This window comes from Panthera uncia, chromosome X (genome assembly GCF_023721935.1).
Source record: "Panthera uncia isolate 11264 chromosome X, Puncia_PCG_1.0, whole genome shotgun sequence".
Classification (NCBI taxonomy): domain Eukaryota; kingdom Metazoa; phylum Chordata; class Mammalia; order Carnivora; family Felidae; genus Panthera; species Panthera uncia.
The window spans coordinates 62,370,629-62,392,869 of NC_064817.1; the positions used below are offsets into that span (position 1 = coordinate 62,370,629).

General features: G+C 36.7%; 1 long non-coding RNA gene across 1 annotated transcript; it reads left to right on the forward strand.

Annotated features, from left to right (window-relative positions):
- Positions 1–427: 427 nt before the first annotated feature.
- LOC125932220 (uncharacterized) lies at positions 428–6,040 on the forward strand. The gene is made up of 2 exons (XR_007460556.1): positions 428–1,979; positions 2,533–6,040. It is a non-coding gene; the product is annotated as an uncharacterized LOC125932220 (long non-coding RNA).
- Positions 6,041–22,241: the final 16,201 nt, after the last annotated feature.

Genomic DNA, 22,241 nt, shown 5'->3' on the forward strand with positions numbered 1-22,241 from the left:
CATTCCTTTAGGTATAAGTTTAGATAGTTTATTTGAAATTTTTTGTTTGTTTCTTGAGGTAGACCTTCATTGCTATAATTTTCCAACTTAGCTTTTTTTTTTTTTTTATGCATCACAAAGATTTTGGACCATTGTGTTTTCATTTTCATTTGTCTCCATTTATTTTTATGTCCTTTTTGGCTTCTGTTTCTGTTTATTGTTTAGTCTCCAAATGGTTTTCTTTTTTTTCCACTTTTTAAAATTGTAATTGATTTCTAGTTTCATACCATTGTGGTCAGAAAAGATGCATGATATCATTTCAATCTTCTTAAATTTAATGAGACTTGTTTTATTGCATCTTAAAGAATTTTTCACATGCACTTGAAAAGAACGTATATTCTGTTGTTTTGGATGAAATGTTCTATACGTATCTGTCAAGGCTGTCTGGTCTAATGTGTCATTTAAAGACATTGTTTCCTATTTACTTTTTGCTTGGATGATCCATCCATTGATAGAAGTGGCATACCAATGTCCCCTGCTATTATTGAATTACTATCAATTTCTGTTTTTATGTCTGTTTTTATTTGTTTTATGTATTTTGATGCTCTGATGTTGAATGTATAGGTATTTACAATTGTTATATTCTCTTCTTAGATTGGCCCCCTTAACCTTATGTAATGTCCTCTTTATCTTTGTTACAATATTATTTTAAATGTCTCTTTTGTCTCCAGAGAAAGACAGATACCATATGATTTCACTCATATGTGAAATTTAGGAAACAAACCAGATGAACATAGAGGAAGGGAAGGAAAAATAAGATAAAAACAGAGAGGGAGGCAAACCATAAGAGACTCTTAACTGTAGAGAACAAACTGAGGGTTTCTGGAAGGGAGGTGGGGAGGATGGGCTAAATGGATGATGGGCATTAAGGAGGGTATTTGTTGGGATGAGCACTGGGTGTTATATATAAGTGATGAATCACTAAATTCTACTCCTGAAATCAATACTATACTACGTGTTAATTAACTTGAATTCAAATGAAATTTTGAAAAAAAGAATAAATGAAACTTTGGAAGAGAAAAAAATGAAAGTGTCTTTTGTCTGATATAAGTATTACTACTCTGGCTTTCTTTTCATTCCCATTTTCATAGAATATCTTTTTCCATCCCTTCAATTTCAGGTTCTCTGTCTTTAGGGTCTGAAGCGAGTCTCTTCCAAACAGCATATAGATAAGTCCTGTGTTATTTTTTTGTAACCCATTTCTGCAACCCTATGCCTTTTTATTGGAACATTTCGACTATTTACATTTAAAGAATTACTGATAATTATGTACTTGTTGACATTTCTTCATTATTTTCTGTTTTTGTTTGTTTGTTTTTGTTTTTTGGTTTTTGGGGTTTTTTTAGTTCTCTGTTTCCTTTTTCTTCTTTTCTTCTCTTTCCTTGTGATTGATGACTTTGTAGTGTTATGCTTGGCTTTGTTTCTCTTTATTTTTTGTTTATCTGTTACAGGTTGTGAGTTTGTGATTATCATGAGGTTCACACATAGGATCTTGAGTATATAGCAGTCTGTATTAAGTTAGAAGTCATTTAATTTCAAATATGTTCTAAAAGATTTTTTTTTACTCACTCCTCCATGTTTTATGCATATGTTGTCATATTTTACATATTTCTATTCATAACTTTCTTATTTCTAATTATGGCCTGTTCTTTTCCACTTAAAGAAATCCCTTTAACATTTCTTGTAAGCCTGGTATAATGGTGAAATTCTCCTTTAAAGTTTTTTTTTTTTTTTTTTTTTTTTTTTGGTCTGGGAAACTGTTTATCTCTCCTCTAATTCTGAATGATAATCTTGCTGGGTAGACTGTTCTAGATTGTATGTTTTTTTTTTTTTTCCTTTTCAGCCCTTTGACTATATCATGCCACTCCTTTTTGAGGTGACCTACTTGGAGAGAACAGAGCTAATGAGAAGTTGCTATACTTTTCATCACTGTCCTCAAGGTGAGTGGGAAGGATTTGGCTTGTTCCTTCCCAAAATTTGTGTTCCCCCCCCCCACAGAATTTCCCATGATTTTTGAGATATAAAAAGGTTTACTTCTCACCCAGAGATTCACAAAACTATCATATGGGGCTGATAAGAAGATTTATGGTACAGGGTATCTAGGTGAAGAGAAAATGGAAGTCATCCCTCATAACTCCCTGCCACATATGCATATAAATACTAAACCCAAAATCACAGGCTTCAAGATAATATGAAGGGGAATCTGGGAAGTTAAAAGGGAGATGTGGATCAGAAAGCAAGCTATTTGAATAAGGGGGCATCAATATCAATATCACTTCATATCACTGTTTTCAATATCACTGATAGTGGCACCAAGTGAAAATAAAATGCCACCCCTCAGGGTCTCTTGTGCCCTAGAACTAAAGCATAACACAGTCTTAGGCGCACATATTGCTTATTCCCAGAACATCCTAAAAGAAGTCACCATCATTCAGCATGTACACATCACAAAGAAAACACACAGTCTATAATTTTGTCTGTCTGTCTGTACAGCATCTCAAAGAGAAGCAACAAGAACTATAACAAAAGAAGAAGCAAATTTAGTACCATTAGCATGTGGAGCCTCGATTTTACAGTTGCCTCCCTTCTCAAATACCAACCCCTTGATCAGGTGGAGAAGGTACAGAAGAGAGGAAGAAAAGAGTGGGGGAGAGATAATGAACAGCACATGTCCCTCTTTATCACAATCAAGAACTAGCAGCTCCACACACATCTACCCAAGGGGTAAAATTTTTTCTACTTCTAAGACAGATTTGCAACAAGGAACTAATAATAAAACCCAAATTTTATGGAACTATGTACCAAAAAGAATCTTTAAACCTAAAGTAACTGGAGTGGGTGGGACTGGACTGCATCTTTTCTGTTGATCTAGAACTGAGCTTTCTACTGCTGACTTGAAATTAGGGCTGATCAAATAATTTATCTCTAATTATGAGAATAAACTGAGCTTCAGGTTTTCATGTAACTAAGATTCTGGAGACTTCAGTCAAAACAGTTTATATCTGGTTGGCCTTAGAGGTCTTTGACTTATCTGGTAAAAGGAAGCAGGAAAGGGCATAAAACAAAGGATCTCTCAGGGTCTAAGGTTTTCCCATGATGTGTTCTAGCATTTCCATGTAATGATACTGAATTAGTAAATTCTTAAGGAAATATATCGAAAATATTAGGAGAAAATGGCCTAGGAGAATTCAAATAATTTTCTTAAAATGTCTTGGTGGTAGCTGCCTAAAACATTTTTACATCTCAAAAGCACTTATACTCTTCCAGTTCAAGATTTAGGAAGCTATTACCAAATTCCCTCTGTAGCTTACCTTTTTCTACACACCTCTTTGCTGAAATTCTATAGATTTAAACATTGTTAATTGGGTTAAACTCACTTCTTAGTTCTGTCACTGGCAACAGGTTTTCCTTGATAGAACCAAAATGGTTTTGTCAAGAATGGAGCATCTAATTTAATCAGTATTTTATTTTTTCCCCTGATTATGAAAGTAAGACATGTCCATTGTAGAACATTTGGAAACAGAAAGGTATAAAGCAGGAAATAAAAATTACGCATAATCCCAATCCGCAAAGGTATCCACTGCTACCATTTTTGTAAAAATTTCAGCCTTATTTCTTTCATCTACTTGCATACACAAACATGGGAATACTTACACACACACACACACACACACACACACACACACACCCCTCTTATGTAATTGGTATAATTGTACGTACATAGAATTTTGCATTCTGATACTCTTTACCATGGTATTTTTCTCATGTCAGTAAGTATTATTTGCTAATGTGATTTGAATGGCTGTACAAAATTCCACTGAGAATACAGGAGAAACTTAATCCATTACCTTATTATAAAGTAAGATAAAAACAGAGAGGGAAGCAAACCATGAGAGTCTCTTAAATTCAGAGAACAAATTGAGGGTTGTTGGAGGGGAGGTGGGTGGGGTAATGGGCTAACTAGGTGATGGGTATTAAGGAGGGCACTCGTTGGGATGAGCACTTGTTATATGTAAGTGATGAATCACTGGGTTCTACTCCTATAACCAATACTACACTGTATGTTAACTAACTTGAATTTAAATAAATAAATTTTTAAAAATAAAATGTTTAAGATATTTCTATATTTTACTCTAAAATATATAATGGGAGAATTTCTATCTCTGGCCAAGATGGAATTGCCTCTTACTCTCAAGTTCTTCCTCATACAACTAAAAATAAAGCATAAGAAAACTCTGAAAAGTGAAAAGAAGAAAAGAGAGAGCCTGGAGACCTTGGGACTTGAGCAACACAGGAGAGCATCCTGTTGGGTTTTGTTTTCCTCTTATATATCCTGGACATTGTGCTGGAGAAACTTACAATCCAAAATTGCCAATAAACATAGATATAAAGGGCCCCAAAGAAAGTTGATTCTCTTTCCAAATCATGTAGGCGAGGGCAGCAAATTAGAACAGAGAGCATTTTTGATAGTGTCCATGCCAGCCAAGCCAAACATCAATGGATAAATGGTTCCCTAATTCTTCTATCAGGGTGGTATTGGTGGGACTTCCATCTCCTGCCCGGTAATCGTAGGCAATACTTTGATTCCACTACCTGAGTAGTGTCAATAAGGCCAAGTAGGAAGATGGGTTTTCACTGTCACCCAACAGAAATGAAGTAGAAAGAGTAGTGTGAGGCAATGTTACTTCTCTCTCTTCTTCATACCCACTTTTCTCCAGTGTCAGAGGGGCCCTGTAGGGAGCTGAAGTTCTAACTCCGCCCAGAAGCAACAAGGTAGAATGAGGCAGTTTAAGACTCTTTACTTTCAACTCCCCTAGTTTCAGTGGGGCCATAGAAAAGCTGAGCTTTCATTCTCACCCAGAATAATTAAAATAGAATCAGATAGTGTAAGTGGTGCTTTTCTTTTCCCTCACTTGCAGTAAGAGAGGTTTAGACAGAGCTGAATTTCCATTGTAACCCAACATCAATAAGTCAGAATATGTCAATAAGGCTATGCAATGTAGTGCTTGATGGTAGTTTACTTACCCCAATCTGAAGTCAGTGGGAACTCAACTTCCTCATACACCTGAAATAACTGAGATGGAACAAGTGCAAGGTGATGCTAGTTAGCTACCATATCTGTCCTCATCAGGGAACAATAGAGAGCTGAACTGCCACCCAAAACCAGTGGCAATGAGACACTATAAGTCAGTGCAACATTTTTACTGGGAAGGAGTCACTAGAACGGAAAAAGGTGCTAATCTTTTACTGTTACCCATTGGCAAAATGGCAGAGCAAGTTAGGGCCATTCTTTGGCCAGGATGGTGTCAGCAGGGACCAGTGGGGAATTGAACATTCACCCCTCAACATTGCAGTGACTCGGATGTTGGAAATATCTGACAGGTGTTTTAAAGCAGCAATCATAAATATGTTTCAATTAATTATGGTGAACACTCTAGAAAAAGTGAAAAATAGAAAATCACAACAAAACATAAAATATAAAATAAAGTCAAAGGGAAATTATAGAATCAGTAAATACAATTACTAAAATAAAGAATAAAAAAACATTCTGGGTGGCCAAGTAGTAGATTGAAGACAATAAAAGAAAGAATCCATGAACTCAAAAACAGAACAATAGAAACTACCAGATATGAACAACAGATTGAAAATATACACAAACAAATAAGCACAGTCTCAGGGATGGTGGGACAATAATAAAATAAAAGATCTAACATTTATGTTGTCCAAGAGGAGAGAAGAAAGAATTTGAGGTGAAAGAGTATTAAAATAAATAATGGCTGAAAACTTCCAAAATTTGGCAAGTGTCATAAATCTGCAGATTTAAGATGATAAACCCAAAGAAAATCCATATCAAGACGTGGCACATACAAACTTCCAAAAACTAGAGACAAAGAAAAATACTGAAAACAACCAGAGAGAAATGATGCATTACCTACATGGAAACAATAACTCAAATAACAGTGGATTTCTCATAAAAAGCAATGAAGACCAGATGAAAATGCCACATTTTTCAAATACTGAAAGAAAAGAATTTCCAGCACTCCGTTCTGTATCTAGTGAAAGTATCCCTCAGAAATGAAGGGGAAATAATGATTTTCAAATGAGAGAAAATTAGGAATGTTCATTATGACGGATTGTATTCAGGGCCATAAAAAACCTCAACAAATGTAAAAATAATGACAGATACAGAGTGTGTTCTCTGACAATAAAATCCAACTTTGTTTTGGATAAGGCAAATGAAAAAAAAAAAAAGGAAAAATTACCAAACACTGGAAAAATAAATAACACACTCTAAAATAATAGAAAAGTCAAACATAGCTGTTTCAAAGTACATGAAAATATACCTGGAACTGAATGAAAATAAAAACACAACATGTCAAAATATGTGGGATGTACTAAATCAGTTTTGAGAAGGAAATTTACTATAATAAATACTGATATTAGTAAAGAGAAAAGATTTTATAACAATAATTCATGTTTCTACCTCAAAAAATTAGAGAAATTAGAAGAAAACAAGCTCAAAACACAGAGAAGGAAGGATATAATAAAGACAAGAGCAGAAATCGATGAAATTGAAATCAGAAAAACAATAGAGAAAATGCATTTTTGTCGGGTGGTTTTTTTAAATGACCAATAAAATTGATAAAGTTGTGACAAGAGAAATATGATAAAAAGACAAAAATTACCAATATCAGGAATGCTACTGGTGATATAACTACAGATACCACAGACATTAAAAATATAATTAAGGCACACTATGACCAACATTTTCTTATAAATTCCAAAACTTAGAATCAATATACCAATTTCTCAAATACCAAAAACTAACAATGCTCACAAAATTTAAAAAAAAGAGAGAACCACAATAATTTTATTAAGATGTAAAATATTGAATTTGGAATTTAAAATCTTTTGAAAAAGGAATCACCAGGTCCAAATAACTTCATTGGAGAAATCTACTAAATATTTAAAAATAACTAGTTCAGGGCAGCTGGGTGCTAGGTCAGTTAAACATCTGACTCTTGATTTCAGCTCAGGTCATGATATCATGGTTTGTGAGTTCGAACCTTGTGTTGGGCTCTGTGCTAACAGTGCTGAGCCTGTTTGGGATTCTCTCTCTCTCTCTGTCTCTGTCTCTCTGTCTCTCTCTCTGTCTCTCTCTCTCTCTGTCTGTCTCTCTCTCTCTCTCTCTCCGCTCCTCCCATGCTCAAGCTCTCTCTCTCTCTCTCACTCTCTCTCTCAAAATAAATAAATAATAACTTTAAAAAATACAAAAAACAACTAGTTTCAATTCTACACAATCACTTCCAAAAATTAAGAGGAGGGAATGCACTCCAAATTATTTTCATAACAGTATTACCCTAATGACAAAACTAAAAGAAAATAACATATAAAAAAAGAAAACATCAATATTTCTCATGTCCAGAGACACAAAAATCCTCAACAAACTACTAGCAAATTGAATCCAGCAAAAATACGAATTGCATATCACAACAAAGTAGGACTTATTCCAGGAATGTAATGCTGGTTAAATATTTGAAATTCAGTCAATGTAAACAATCATGTATCAACAAGCTGAAGAAAAAAAAATTATATGACCATATAAATTCCTGCATAAAACTGTTGTCAAAAATCAGTATCTATTTGTGATTTTTAAAAATCTCGGCAAATGAATAATAGAGAAGAAATTCCTCAACTTGATAAAAAAAAAATTTATAAAATGCCTACAGCTACCACCATACTTAATGATAAAAAACAAAATGCATCCCTTGTAAAATCAAAAGAAAAAAAAAAAGCAAAGGCTGTCTGCTCTAACCACTCTTATTCAACATAGTATTGGAAGTCCTGGCCTGTACAAAAATGTAAGAAAATTAAGTAAAAGATATACAAATTGTAAAGGAAGGAATATGACTGCCCTATTTGCAAATGACATGCTTGTCTATATAGGTGATCTTAAAGACTCTACATAAAATCTCAAATAAATGATTTCAGGAAGGTTTCACGATCCAAGGTCAAATATCAAATGTATTTCTGTATACTAGCTATGAGGCATGTGGAAACTGACAGTAAAATTACAATACTTTTTTTTTTTAAATATGAAATGTATAGGCAAATTTGTTTCCATACAATGCTCAGTGCTCATCCCAACAGGTGCCCTCCTCAATGACCATCACCCACTTTTCCCCTCCCTCTGACCCCCCATCAACCCTCAGTTTATTCTCAGTTTTTAAGAGTCTCATATGGTTTGGCTCCCTCCCTCTCTTTTTTTTCTCCTTCCCCTCCCCCATGGTCTTCTGTTAAGTTTCCCAGGATCCACATAAGAGTGAAACCATATGGTATCTGTCTTTCTCTGTATGACTTATTTCACTTAGCATAACACTCTCCAGTTCCATCCATGTTGCTACAAAAGGCAACATTTCATTCTTTCTCATTGCCAAGTAGTATCCCATTGTGTATATAAACCACAACTTCTTTATCCATTCATCAGTTGATGGACATTTAGGCTCTTTCCATAATTTGGCTATTGTTGAAAGTGCTGCTATAAACGTTGTGGTACAAGTGCCCCTATGCATCAGCACTCCTGTATCCCTTGGGTATATTCCTAGTAGTGCTATTGTTGGGTCATAGGGTAGATCTATTTTTAAATTTTTGAGGAACTTCCACACTGTTTTCCAGAGCGGCTGCACCAGTTTGCATTCCTACCAACAGTGCAAGAGGGTTCCCAATTCTCCACATCCTCGCCAGCATCTATAGTCTCCTGATGTGTTCATTTTAGCCACTCTGACTGGCGTGAGGTGATATCTCAGTGTGGTTTTGATTTGTATTTCCCTGATGAGGAGTGACGTTGAGCATCTTTTCATGTGCCTGTTGGCCATCTGGGTGTCTTCCTTAGAGAAGTGTCTATTCATGTCTCCTGCCCATTTCTTCACTGGATTATTTGTTTTTCGTGTGTGGAGTTTGGTGAGTTCTTTATAGATTTTGGATACTAGCCCTTTGCCCGATATGTCATTTGCAAATATTTTTTTTTTCCCATTCTGTTGGTTGCCTTTTAGTTTTGTTGATTGTTTCCTTTTCAGTGCAGAAGCTTTTTATCTTCATGAGGTCCCAATAGTTCGTTTTTGCTTTTAATTCCCTTGCCTTTGGAGATGTGTCGAGTAAGAAATTGCTGCGGCTGAGGTCAGAAAAGTTTTTTTCCTTTTTTTCCCCTCTAGGGTTTTGAGGGTTTCCTGTCTCACATTCAGGTCTTTCATCCATTTTGAGTTTATTTTTGTGTATGGTTTAAGAAAGGTCTATTTTCATTCTTCTGCATGTTGCTGTCCAGTTCTCCCAGCACCATTTGTTACAGAGACTATCTTTTTTCCATTGGATATTCTTTCCTGCTCTGTCAAAGATTTGTTGGCCATACTTGTGTGGGTCCAATTCTGGGGTCTCTCTTCTATTCCATTGGTCTATGTGTCTATTTATGAGCCAATACCATACTGTCTTGATGACTACAGCTTTATAGTAGAGGCGAAAGTCTGGGATTGTGATGCCTCCCGCTTTGGTCTTCTTCAATCTTACTTTGGCTTTTTGGGGTCTTTTGTGGTTCCATACAAATTTTAGGATTGCTTGTTCTAGCTTCGAGAAGAGTTCTGGTGCAATTTTGATTAGGATTGCATTGAATGTGTAGATTGCTTTGGGTAGTATTGACATTTTAACAATATTTATTCTTCCAATCCATGAGTATGGAATGTTTTTCCATTTCTTAGTATCTTCTTCAATTTCCTTCATAAGCTTTCTATAGTTTTCAGCATACAGATGTTTTACATCTTTGGTTAGGTTTATTCGTAGGTATTTTTTGATTCTTGGTGCAATTGTGAATGGGACCAGTGTATGTATCTGTCTCTCTGTTGCTTCATTATTAGTGTATAAGAATGCAACTGGTTTCTGTACATTGGTTTGGTATCCTGCAACTTTGCTGAATTCATGTATCATTTTTAGCAGACTTTTGGAGTCTATCAGGTTTTACATGTGTAGTATCATGTCGTCCACAAAAAGTGAAAGCTTGACTTCATCTGTGCCAATTTTGATGCCTTTGATTTCCTTTTGTTGTCTGATTGCTGATGCTAAATCTTCCAACACTACGTTAAACAACAGAGGTGAGAGTGGACATCCCTGTCATCTTCCTGATCTCAGGGGGAAAGCTCTCAGTTTTTCCCCATTGAGGACGATATTAGTTGTGGGCGCTTCATAAATGGCTTCTATGAGGTTTAAATATGTGCCTTCTATCCCGACTTTCTCGAGGGTTTTTATTAAGAAAGGATGCTGAATGTTGTCAAATGCTTTTTTCTGTTTCTATTAACAGGATCATATGGTTCTTATCTTTCCTTTTATTAATGTGATGTATCACGTTGATTGATTTGCGAATGTTGAACCAGCCCTGCAACCCAGGGATGAATCCCACTTGATCATGGTGAATAATTCTTTTTATATGCTATTGAATTCGATTTGCTAGTATCTTGTTGAGAGTTTTTGCATCCATATTCATCAGGGATATTGGCCTGTGGTTCTCTTTTTTTGCCGGGCCTTTGTCTGGTTTGGGAATCCAAGTAATGCTGGCTTCATAGAATGAGTATGGAAGTTTTCCTTTCCTTTCTATTTTTCTGGAACAGCTTGAGAAGGATGGGTATTATCTATGCTTTACATGTCTGGTAGAATTCCCCAGGGAAGCCATCTGGTCTTAGACTCTTATTTGTTGGGAAATTTTTGGTAACTGATTCAATTTCTTCAGTGGTTATGGGTCTGTTCAAGTTTTCTAGTTCTTCCTGTTTGAGTTTTGGAAGTGTGTGGGTGCTTAGGAATTTGTCCATTTCTTCCAGGTTGTCCAGTTTGTTGGCATATAATTTTTCATAGTATTCCCTGATAATTGCTTGTATTTCTGAGGGATTGGTTGTAATACTTCCATTTTTATTCATGATTTTATCTATTTGGGTCCTCTCCCCTTTATTTTTGAGTAGCCTGGCTAGAGGTTTATCAATTTTGCTGATTTTTTTCAAAAAACCAACTGTTGGTTTCATTGATCTGCTCTACTGTGTTTTTAGATTCTATATTGTTTATTTCTGCTCTGATCTTTATTATTTCTCTTCTTCTTCTGGGCTTGGGATGTCTTTGCTGTTCTGCTTCTATTTCCTTTAGGTGTGCTGTTAGATTTTGTATTTGGGATGTTTTTGTTTCTTGAGATAGTTCTGAATTGCAATGTATTTTCCTCTCAGGCCTTCCTTTGCTGCATCCCAAAGTGTTTGGATTGTTGTATTTTCATTTTTTTTTCATATGTCTTTTAATTTATTCTCTAATTGCCTGGTTGACCCATTCATTCTTTAGTAGGGTATTCATTACCCTCCATGCTTTTGGAGGTTTTCCAGACTTTTTCCTGTGGTTGATTTCAAGTTTCATCTCATTGTGGTCTGAAAGTGTGCATGGTATCATCTCAATTCTTTTACACTTATTAAGGGATGTTTGGTGACCCAGTATGTGATCTATCCTAGAGGATTTTCCATGTGCACTCGAGAAGAAAGTATATTCCATTTCTTTGGAATGCAGAGTTCTAAATATATCTGTCAAATCCATCTGGTCCATAGTATCATTCAGGGCCATTGTTTCTTCACTGATTCTGTGACTAGATGATCTGTCCATTGCTATACATAGAGCATTAAAGTCCCCTGCAATTACCACATTCTTATTGATAAGATTGCTTATGTTTGTGATTTATTCTTTTAAAAATTTGGGTGCTCCAGTAGTCGGTACATAGACATTTATAATTGTTAGCTCTTCCTGATGGATAGACCCTGTGATTATTATATAATGCCCTTCTTCATCTCTTGTTACAGCCTTTAACTTAAAGTCTAGTTTTGTCTGGTATAAGTACGGCTACTCCAGCTGTCTTTTGACTTCCAGTAGCATGATAGATAGTTCTCCATCCCCTCACTTTCAATCTGAAGGTGTCCTCGGGTCTAAAATTAGTCTCTTGTAGACAGAAAATAGATGGATCTTGTTTTTTTGTCCATTCTGATTCCCTATGTCTTTTGGTTGGACCATTTAGTCCATTTACATTCAGTGTTATTATTGAAAGATATGTGTTTAGAGGCATCTTTTGTAGGGCTGGTTTAGTGGTGATGAATTCCTTCAGTTTTTGTTTGTTTGGGAAGACCTTTATCTCTCCTTCTGTTCTGAATGGCAGACTTGCTGGCTAAAGGATTCTTGGCTGCACATTTTTTTTTTCTGTTCATCACAGTGAAGATTTCCTGCCATTCCTTTCTGGCCTGAAGATAGGTCCTTTCCTATCTTCATTCCTTTCAGAAGATAGGTCTGCTTCGACCCTTATGTGTCTACATTTGTATGTTAGGGCCCGTTTACCCTGAGCTGCTTTCAGAATTCTCTCTCTATCCTTGTATTTTGCCAGTTTCACTATGATATGTGGTGCAGAAGATTGATTCAAGTGACGTCTGAAGGGAGTTCTCTGTACTTCTTGGATTTCAATGCCTGTTTCCTTCCCCAGATCAGGGAAGTTCTCAGCTATGATTTGTTCATGTACACCTTCAGCCCCTTCCTCTCTCTTCTTCTTCTTCTGGAATTTCTAAGTTATGAATATCGTTCCATTTGGTTATATCACTTAGTTCTCTAATTCTCCCCTCATATTCCTGGATTCTTTTTATCTCTTTTTTTCCCCAGATTTTGTTTTTCCATAATTTTCTCTTCTAATTCACCTATTCTCTCCTCTGCCTCTTCAATCTGTGGTATGGCCACCTCTATTTTATTTTACACCTCATCTATAGCAATTTTTAATTCATCATGACTATATTTTAGTCCTTTGATCTCTGTAGCATTAGATTCTCTGGTGTTCTTTATGCTTTTTCTCAAGCCAGGGATTAATTTTATGACTATTACTCTAAATTCTTGTTCTGTTATATTGCTTAAATCATTTTTGATCAATTCGTTAGCTGTCGCTACTTCCTGGAGTTTCTTTTGAGGAGAATTCTTCCATTTTGCCATTTTGGTTCGTCCCTGCGGTAGCTCCAATCTGCAGGGTACTTCCTCTGTGCTGTCTGTAGAAACTTGTGTTGGTGGGCAGGGCCACAGTCAGACCTGATGTCTGCCCCCAGCCCACTGCTGGGGCCACAGTCAGACTGGTATGTACCTTATCTTCCCCTCTCCCAGGGGCAGGACTCACTGTGGAGTGTGTGGCCCCTGTCTGGGATACTTGCACACTATCAGGCTTGTGGTGCTGCCTCGATGGGATCTGGCCAAGGACGTATTAGCAAGGTACACAGGGGCGGGAGGGGTAGGCTTAGCTCACTTTGCCCTTGTTGGTCCCCTGCAGGAGGGGCCCTGCAGCACCGGGAGGGAGGCAGGCCCATCGGAGGGATGGATCCACAGAAGCACAGCCTTGGGTGTCTGCGAGGTGGAAGCAAATAAGGTGACGAGAACTGGTTCCCTTTGGAATTTCGGCTGGGGGATGGGAGAGGGAAAAGTTCCCCCACTTCTGTTCCCCCACTGAGCTCTGTCCTACCGAGGCTCAACAACTCTCCCTCCCGGCGTCCTCTCACCCTCCCCACTCTCCAAAAGCAGAGCTGTTGACTTTTAACGTTCCAGATCTTAAGTCCCACTGGCTGTCAGAACTCATGCAGTCCAACCCCTCTGCTTTTGCAAGCCAGACTTCGGGGGCTCTGCCTTGCCTGGCAGGCTGGCCCTCCACCGCCCGGCTCCCTCCCACCAGTCCATGTAACACGCACCATCTCTCCGACCTTCCTACCCACTTCCGTGGGCCCCTTGTCTACCCTTGGCTCCAGAGAGCCCATTCTGCTAGTGTTCTGGCGGTTTTCTGGGTTATTTAGGCTGCTGTGGGTGGAATCTAAGCGATCAGCAGGAAGGGGTGAGCCCAGCGTCCTCCTCTGTGCTATCTTTTTGGGGGACTACCTATACCATCACTTCTTTATCCATTCTTCAGTCCATGGACATTTGGGCTCTTTCCATAACCTGGCAATCATTGTTAATGCTGCTATAAACATTGGAGTGCATGTATTGTTTTGAATAAATACTTTTTTGTACTTTGGGTAAATATCTAGTAGGGCAATTGCTGGGTTGTGAGGTAGTACTATTGTAATTTTTTGAGGAAAGTCCATACTCTTTTCCGCAGTGGCTATAGCAGTTTGCATTCCCACCAACAGCGTTAGAGGGTTCCCATTTCTCCAAATTCTCACCAACACCTGATGTTTCCTGTGTTGTTAATTTTAGCCATTTTGACAGGTGTGAGGTGATATCTCATCATGGTTTTGATTTGCATTTCCCTAATGATGAGTGATGTTGGGCATCTTTTCACGTGCCTGTTATCCATCTGTATGTCTTCTTTGGAAAAATGTCTCTTCATTTCTTCTGCCCATTTTTTAACTGGATTATTTGTTCTTGGGGTTTTGAGTTTGATATGTTCTAAATATATTTTGGATACTAACCCCTTATCATTTATATAATTTGCAAATATCATATCCAGTTCCATACATTGCCTTTTAGTTTTGTTGATTGTTTCCTTTGCTATACAGAAGATTCTTTTTTTTTTTTAAATAAAGTCCCAATAGTTTATTTTTGCTTTTGCTTCCCTTACTTCAGGAGGCATATCTAGTAAGAAGTTGACAGAACCTGTGTCTAAGAGATTACTGCCAATGTCCTCCTATAGAATTTTTAAGGTATGAGGTCCCTCATCCTCATGGATGAGGTCTTTCATCCAGTTTGAGTTTATTTTTGTGTATGGTGTACGAAAGTGACCCACTATCATTCTTTTGCATGTTGCTGTCCAGTTGTCCCAATACAATTTGTTCAAGAGACTGCCTTCCCCCCACCCCCACCCCGCCATTGGATATTCTCTCCTGCTTTGTTGAAGATTAGTTGACCCTATCGTTGTGGGTCCATTTCTGGGGTTTCTATTCTGTTTCAATGATCTATGTGTCTGTTTTTTGCCAGTAAATATATGGTCTTGATTACTATACCTTTGTAATAAAACTTGAAGTCTGGAACTGTGATACCTCCAGTGTTGCTTTTCTTTTTCAATATTGCTTTGGCTATTTATGGTCTTTTGTGGTTCCATGCAAATTTTAGGAAAAGTTGTTCTAGCTCTGTGAAAAATGCTGGTGGTATTTTGATAAGGATTGCATTAAATGTGTAGGTTGCTTTGGGTAGTACAGACATTTTAACAATATTTGCTCTTCCAATCCATGAGCATGGAATTTCTCTCCACTTCTTTGTGTCATCTTCAATTTCTTTCATAAACGTTTTATAATTTCCAGAGTACAGATCTTTTACCTTTTTGGTTAGGTGTATTCCTAGGTATCTTATGTTTTCCGATGCAGTTATAAATGGGATCAATTCCTTGATATCTCATTCTGTTGCTTCATTATTGGTGTATAAGAATGCAACAGATTTCTGTACATTTATTTTTGTATCCTGTGACTTTACTGAATACGTTTATCAGTTCTAACAACTTTTTGGTGGAGTCTTTTGGGTTTTCTATATAGAATATCATGTCATCTGCATTAGTGGAAGTTTGACTTCTTCCTTGGTTCGGATTCCTTTTATTTCCTTTTGTTTGATTGCCGAGGCTAGGACTTCTAGTACTATCTTAAGTAATAGTGGTGATATTGAACATCCTTGTCTTGTTCCTGTCCATGGAGGAAAAGCTCTGTTTTTCCCCACTGAGGATGATATTAGCTGTTGGTTTCTCATAAAAGGCCTTTATGATGTTGAGGTGCCTACTTTGTTGAGAGTTTTTATAAAGAATAGATGTTGTACTTTGTCAAATGTTTTTTATGTATCTATTGAGAGTCTCATATAGTTATTACTCTTTCTTTTATTAATGTGCTGTATCATGTTGATGATTTGTGACTATTGAAGCATCTTTTCAACCCAGGAATAAATCCCACTTGATTGTGGTGAATGATTCTTTTAATGTGCTTTGGGATATGATTTTCTAGTATTTTGTTGAGAATTTTTGCATCCATATTCATCAGGGATATTGCCTGCACTTCACTCTTTTGTTTAATGTATGTATGTATGTATGTATGTATGTATTTTTCTAAATGTTTATTTATTTTTGAGAGACAGAGAGAAACAGAGCACAAGTAGGGGAGGGGCAAAGAGAGAGACAGAGACACAGAATCTGAAGCAGGCTCCAGGCTCTGAGCTGTCTGCACAGAGCCCCATGAGGGCTCAAACTCATGAGCTGTGAGATCATGACCTAGCCAAAGTCATACAATTAACCAACTAAGCCACTCAAGCATCCCTATTTATTTTGGAGAGAGAGAGACAAACAGACAGACAGACACACACACACACACACACACACACACACACACACAGAAAGAGCACAAGCGGGGTATAGCAGAGACAGAGACAGAGAGAAAGAGAAACAGAGACAGAGACAGAGACAGAGAATCCCAAGAAGTCAGCACAGAGATCAATGTGAGGCTCAAACTCAAAGTTCTGAGATCATTACCTGACCCAAAACCAAGAGTTGGGCCCTAAATATACTGAGCCACCCAGCTGCCCGTGCACTTCTGTTTTTTAGTGGAGTCTTGGTCTGTTTTGGAATCAGGTTAATGCTGGCCTCATATAATGAGTTTAGACTTTCCCCACCCCCCCCATTAAAATTTTGTGGAATATTTTGAGAAAAATAGGTATTAACTCTTCTTTAAATGTTTGGAAGAATTCCCCTGTGAAGCCATCTGGCCCCAGAACTTTGTTTGTTGGGAGATTTTTGATTACTGATTCAATTTCTTTACTCTTTATCACCCTCTTCAAATTTTTATTTCTTCCTGTTTCAGTTTTGATGGTTTATATGTTTCTAAGAATTATCCATTTCTTCCAAATTTTCTGATTTTTTGGCATATAATTTTTCATAATATTCTCTTATAATTGTTAATATTTCCGTTATGTTGGTTGTTATTTCTCCACTCTCATTTGTGATTTCACTTATTTGGGTCCTTTATCTTTTCTTTTCAATAAGTCTAGGTAGGGGGTTATCAATTTCATTATTTTTTTCAAAGAACCAGCTCCTGGTTTCATTGATCTGTTCTACTGTGGGTTTGTTGTTGTTTCTGTATCATTTATTTCTGCTCTAATCTTTACTATATCCTTTCTCCTGCTTTCTTTAGGCTTTGTTGTTATTTTTCTAGCTCCTTTAAGTGTAAGGTTAGGTTGAGTATTTTTCTTCATTCTTTACGTAGGCCACTATTGCTATAGTCTTCCCTCTTATGACCACTTGTGCTGCATCCCAAAAGTTTTCAAACGTGTTTTTATTTTCATTTGTTTCCACGTATTTTTTTTTTAATTTCTTCTTTGATTTCTGGTTGAGTCATTCATTCATTGGTAGCATGTTGTTTAACCTCCATGTATTTCTCTTTCCATATTTTTCTTGTGGTTGACTTCTAGTTTCAAAATGTTATGGTCAGAAAACCATTGTTATGGTATGATAGCAATCTTTTTTATATTTTGGGGGAGCCTAATTTGTGATCTAATATGTAATCTATTCTGGAAAATGTCCCATGTGCACTTGGAAAGAACTTGTATTGTGGTCTTTTAGGATAGAATGTTCTGATTATATCAGGTCCATCTGGTCCAGTGTGTCCTTCAAAGCCATTGTTTCCTTTTTGAGTTTCTGTTCAGATGGTCTGTCCATTGATGTAAATAGGGTATTAACGTCCCCAACTATTATTGTATTGTTATCAATTAGTTCCTTTGTGTTTGTTTTTTTAAATATTTTTATATATTTCCATCCTCTCATGTTTGGTGCATACATATTTAAAATTGTTACATATTCTTCTTGGATTGTCCCCTTTATTATGATATAGTGCCCTTCCTCATCTCTTGGTAAAGTCTTTGTTTTAAATTCTAGTTTGTCTAATACCAGTTTTCTTTTGACATCCATTTGCATGATAAATGTTTCTTCCTCCCCTCACTTTCAATCTGCAGCTGTCTTGAGGCCTAAAATTAGTTTATTGTAGGAAGCATATAAATGACTCCATCTAATTATTTTATATATTTTATCCACTCTGACACACTATGTCTTTCGAATGGAGCATCCCCTTTATATTCAAAGTAATTATTGATAGATATGTATTTATTGCCATTTTACTACTTGTTTTGTTGTTTCTGGAGATTTCTCTGATCCTTTTTTATTTTTTATTTTTTTTGTCTTTGTCAATTTTGGTCTTTCCTTTTCCCCTCAAAGATTCCCCTTTAATCTTTCTTGCAGGGCTGGTTTAGTGTTCATGACCTCCTTTAGTTTTTGTTTATCTGGGAAACTATTTGTATCTCCTTCTATGTTGAATAAATAGCTTTGATGGATAGAGTGTTCTTGGCTGCAGATTTTTCCCATTCAGCATTTTGAATACATCTGGGCACACTCTTCTGTCTTCATGTCACTTTCTGTTGAGAAATCTCCAGCTAACCTTATGGGTTTTCCCTTATAAGTTAAAGACATCTTTTGTCTCACGGCTTTGAAGATTATTTCTTTAGCACTATATTTTGCAAATTCAATTGAAATATGTCTTGGTGTTGGCCTGTTTTTGTTGATTTTGATGGGTGTTCTCTGTGCCTCCTGGCTCTGGATGTCTATTTCATTCCCCATATTAGTTAGGCTTTCAGCTATTATTTATTTAAATAAATCTTCTGCCTCCCTTTCTCTCTTCTTCTGGGGCTCCTATAATACAAATGTTATTATGTTTGATGGAGTCAGAGTTCCCTAATTCTATTCTCATCTTGTATAATTATTCTTTCTGTATTTTATTCATCTTCATTGTTTTCCATTATTTTATCTTCTAGATCCTAATTTGTTCTTCTGCTTCTTCAAGACTGCTGCTGGTCATTGCAACACCCCTGTTTCCAATCTCATTCATTGCATTCTTCATTTCTGATTGATTCTTTTTTTAACTCTTTTATGTCTTTACTAGAGGTCTTACTGATGTCTTCTTATTTCAAGCCCAGTGAGTATTCTGATGATTGTTGCTTTAAATTCTCCTTCAGGTATGTTATTTATTTCTGTTTTTCTAAGATCTCTGACCATGGCTTATCTTGTTCTTTCCTTTGGTATGAACTTCTCTGTCCTCACATTTTTCTACGTCTCTGCCTTCTTCTGTGTTAGAAAAGCCAGCTACGTCTCCTGCTCCTGAAAGGGGTGGCTTTATGAAAAAGAGGTCATGTAATTCCCAGGGCCTGGCACTTCAGGGACTATCTCTGGTGTGTCCTGTGTGTGTTCTGCTGTTGTGTTGTGGCTGCTCTACCATTCAGTCCAGTTGTCTGCAGAGGCTCCCCTTGCCTTCTGTGAAAAGTGTTTGGCCTCTGGGCTGAATGCAGCAAGTTTTAACTAAGTGTGCTCTAATCTGCTTGGGAAATGAAACTTGGCACTACTTCCACCAGAATTGAGGCCCTATGGAATTCTCTGACAGGGAGAGTTGTGTGGGTAGTGGTTTGTTCTGTTCTTCTGGGGGAGGCGCCTGCCACCGTGGGACTGAAGCAAGCTTGACTAAGAAGGGCAGTCTGGCCAGAGCTCAGGGGTGTTGGACTCGGTGTAAGCAAGTTAGGCAACCAGTGTTAGTGCTTGACGGCTTCCCTCAGGTGACTCTGTGTTTGTGCTAGGGCGTGGGGTAGGGATACCATGCCCACCAGCTCCTTTGTTCCAAAGAAGTGTCTTTGTGAATACTGCCTCTCAGGGATTCACTCTTAGACGAGTAAATAATCCCTTCCCTGTGTCCAGAATGCATTCTTCAGATCTCTGTTTCCATGCTGTCTGCCCCCCACCCTGGGTTTTTTGTCTCCTTTCTCTTCATGAATAGTACAGTGCTTTCCAGGCTCTATCCTTGTCAAGCCACTGACCTTTAAAACTCCCTGCTTTAAGCCCCGTTGGTTGCAAGAACTCATGAAATCCAGCCCCTCTTGTTTTCCAAGCCAATGTCTTTGGGGGAAATGTTCTCCTTGTGTGTTACCCTGTGTGCTTCTCTCTCCCTCACTATTCTCTGTGATCATATCCCATCCACAGCAGCTAGTATCCATTTCTCCTCTAAACCCACGTCTCTGCAATTCCGACCTTCTTTGATATGTTCTCTTCTCCCTTTAGTTTGTAGAGTTGTCCTGTCAGCCTTCAGGTCAATTTCTGGGGTATTTAGGATAATTTTATAGTTATATATTTGTGTTTCTGGAACAAGAGAAGCCTAGGGTCCCCCTAATCTGCTGCCATCTGCCAGGAGTCCTGTTAGAAATACTACCAATTCTTAAATGTTTGGGAACTTCTCCAGGATTAATAGGCTGCTTCTCAGTTTTTCTTATGATGTGTTCAGTAAGCCACTTTCTCAAATCTAGTTTTAGGGTTAAGGTTAGAGTTTGTGCCTGGTATCCTGCAATTCAGAGTCCATGTACTTTTTTTATTTCTTTTTTTTTTTTTATTTCCTCATTGACCCATTAATTGTTTAGTAGCATGTTATTTAACTTATATGTATTTGTGGTCTTTCCAGATTTGTCCTTGTGGTTTACTTCTAGTATTATAGTCAGAAAAGATACAGGGTATAACTTCAATCTTCTTGAATTTGTTGAGGCTTGTTTTGTGAGCTAATATGTCACCTAATCTGGAGATTGTTCTGGGTGCACTTGAAAAGAATGTTTTCTGCTGTTTTAGGATGGGATGTTCTGAATATATCTGTTAAATTCATCTATTCCAGTGTGTCATTCAAAGCCATTGTTTCCTTATTGATTTTCTATTTAGATGATCTGTCTATTGATGTAAGTGTGGTGTTAAGATCTCCCACTATTATTGTTTTACTATTGATTAATCACCTTATGTTTCTTATTAACTGTTTTATTTATTTGGGTGCTCCTATGTTTGGCGTATAAATATTTATGATTGTTATATCTTCTTGTTGGATTTTTCCCTTTATTATTATGTAGTGTCCTTTTTTGGCTCTTGTTTCAGTCTTTGTTTTAAAATCTATTTTATCCAATATAAGAATTACTATTCTGACTTTCTTTTGACATCCATTTGCATGATAAACTTTTCTCCATCTCTATCCCCTAACTTTCTATCTGGAGGTATCTTTAAGCATGAAATGAGTATTTTTTTAGGCAGCATAGAGATGGGTCTTGTTATTTTATCCATTCGTTTATCCTATGTCTTTTGATTGGAGTGTTTAGTGCATTTACATTCAAAATAATTACTGGTATATATTTATTTCCATATTGTTACTTGTTTTGTGGTTGTTTCTGTAGATTTTCTCTGATCATGTTGTGTCTTTGTCTTCATGGTTTGCTGTTTTTCTTTAGTGATATATTTGGAAAAATTTTTCTTTATTCATTGCATACTTATTAGTGATTTTTGATATATGGTTACCTTTTGGTTGGTATATAACGTCTTTTGCATATAGCAGTGTATATTAAGTTGATGATAATTTAAGTTTTAACTTATTCTTCATTTCTCTCTTCCCTCATTTTAGATATTTGATATCATATATTACATTCTTTAATTTTATGAATACCTTCACTGATTTTTACAAAAATATTTATTTTTACTTATTTTGTGTGTGTGTGTTTTTGTTTTTGTTTTTGTTTTTTACTTTTTATACTCTCATATGTCATCTTTCTTTTCATTTCAAAGGATACCTTGTACTATTTCTTTTAGGGCTAGTTTATTGGTCATGAATGCCTTTAGTTTTTGGTTGTCTCAATATTTTTAATCTCTCCTTCGGGTGTGAATAATAGCCGTCCTTGATAAAGTGCTCTTGGCTCCAGATTTTTCCCTTTCAGAACTTTGATTATAGCCTGCAAAGTTTCTGCTGAAAAATCACCTTATATCCTTATGAGGTTTCCTTGTATGTAATTGTCTTCTTTTCTTTTGCAACCTTTAAAATTCTTTCTTTATCTCTATTTTTTTCTAATAGAATTACAATATGCCTTGATATATTTCTTCTTTTGTTGATTTTGTTGGAGATTTTATGTGTCTCCTAGGTCTGGATATCTGTTTCTTTCTTCAGATTATGGAAGTTTTCAGCTACTATGTCTTCAAATACATTTTCTGCCCCTTTTTCTCTCTCTTCTCTTTCTGGGACTTCTATAATACGAATGCTATTATGCTTCTTGGAGTCACTGAGTTCTCTAAGTCTATTCTCATATGCAGTATTTCTCTGTCATCTGTT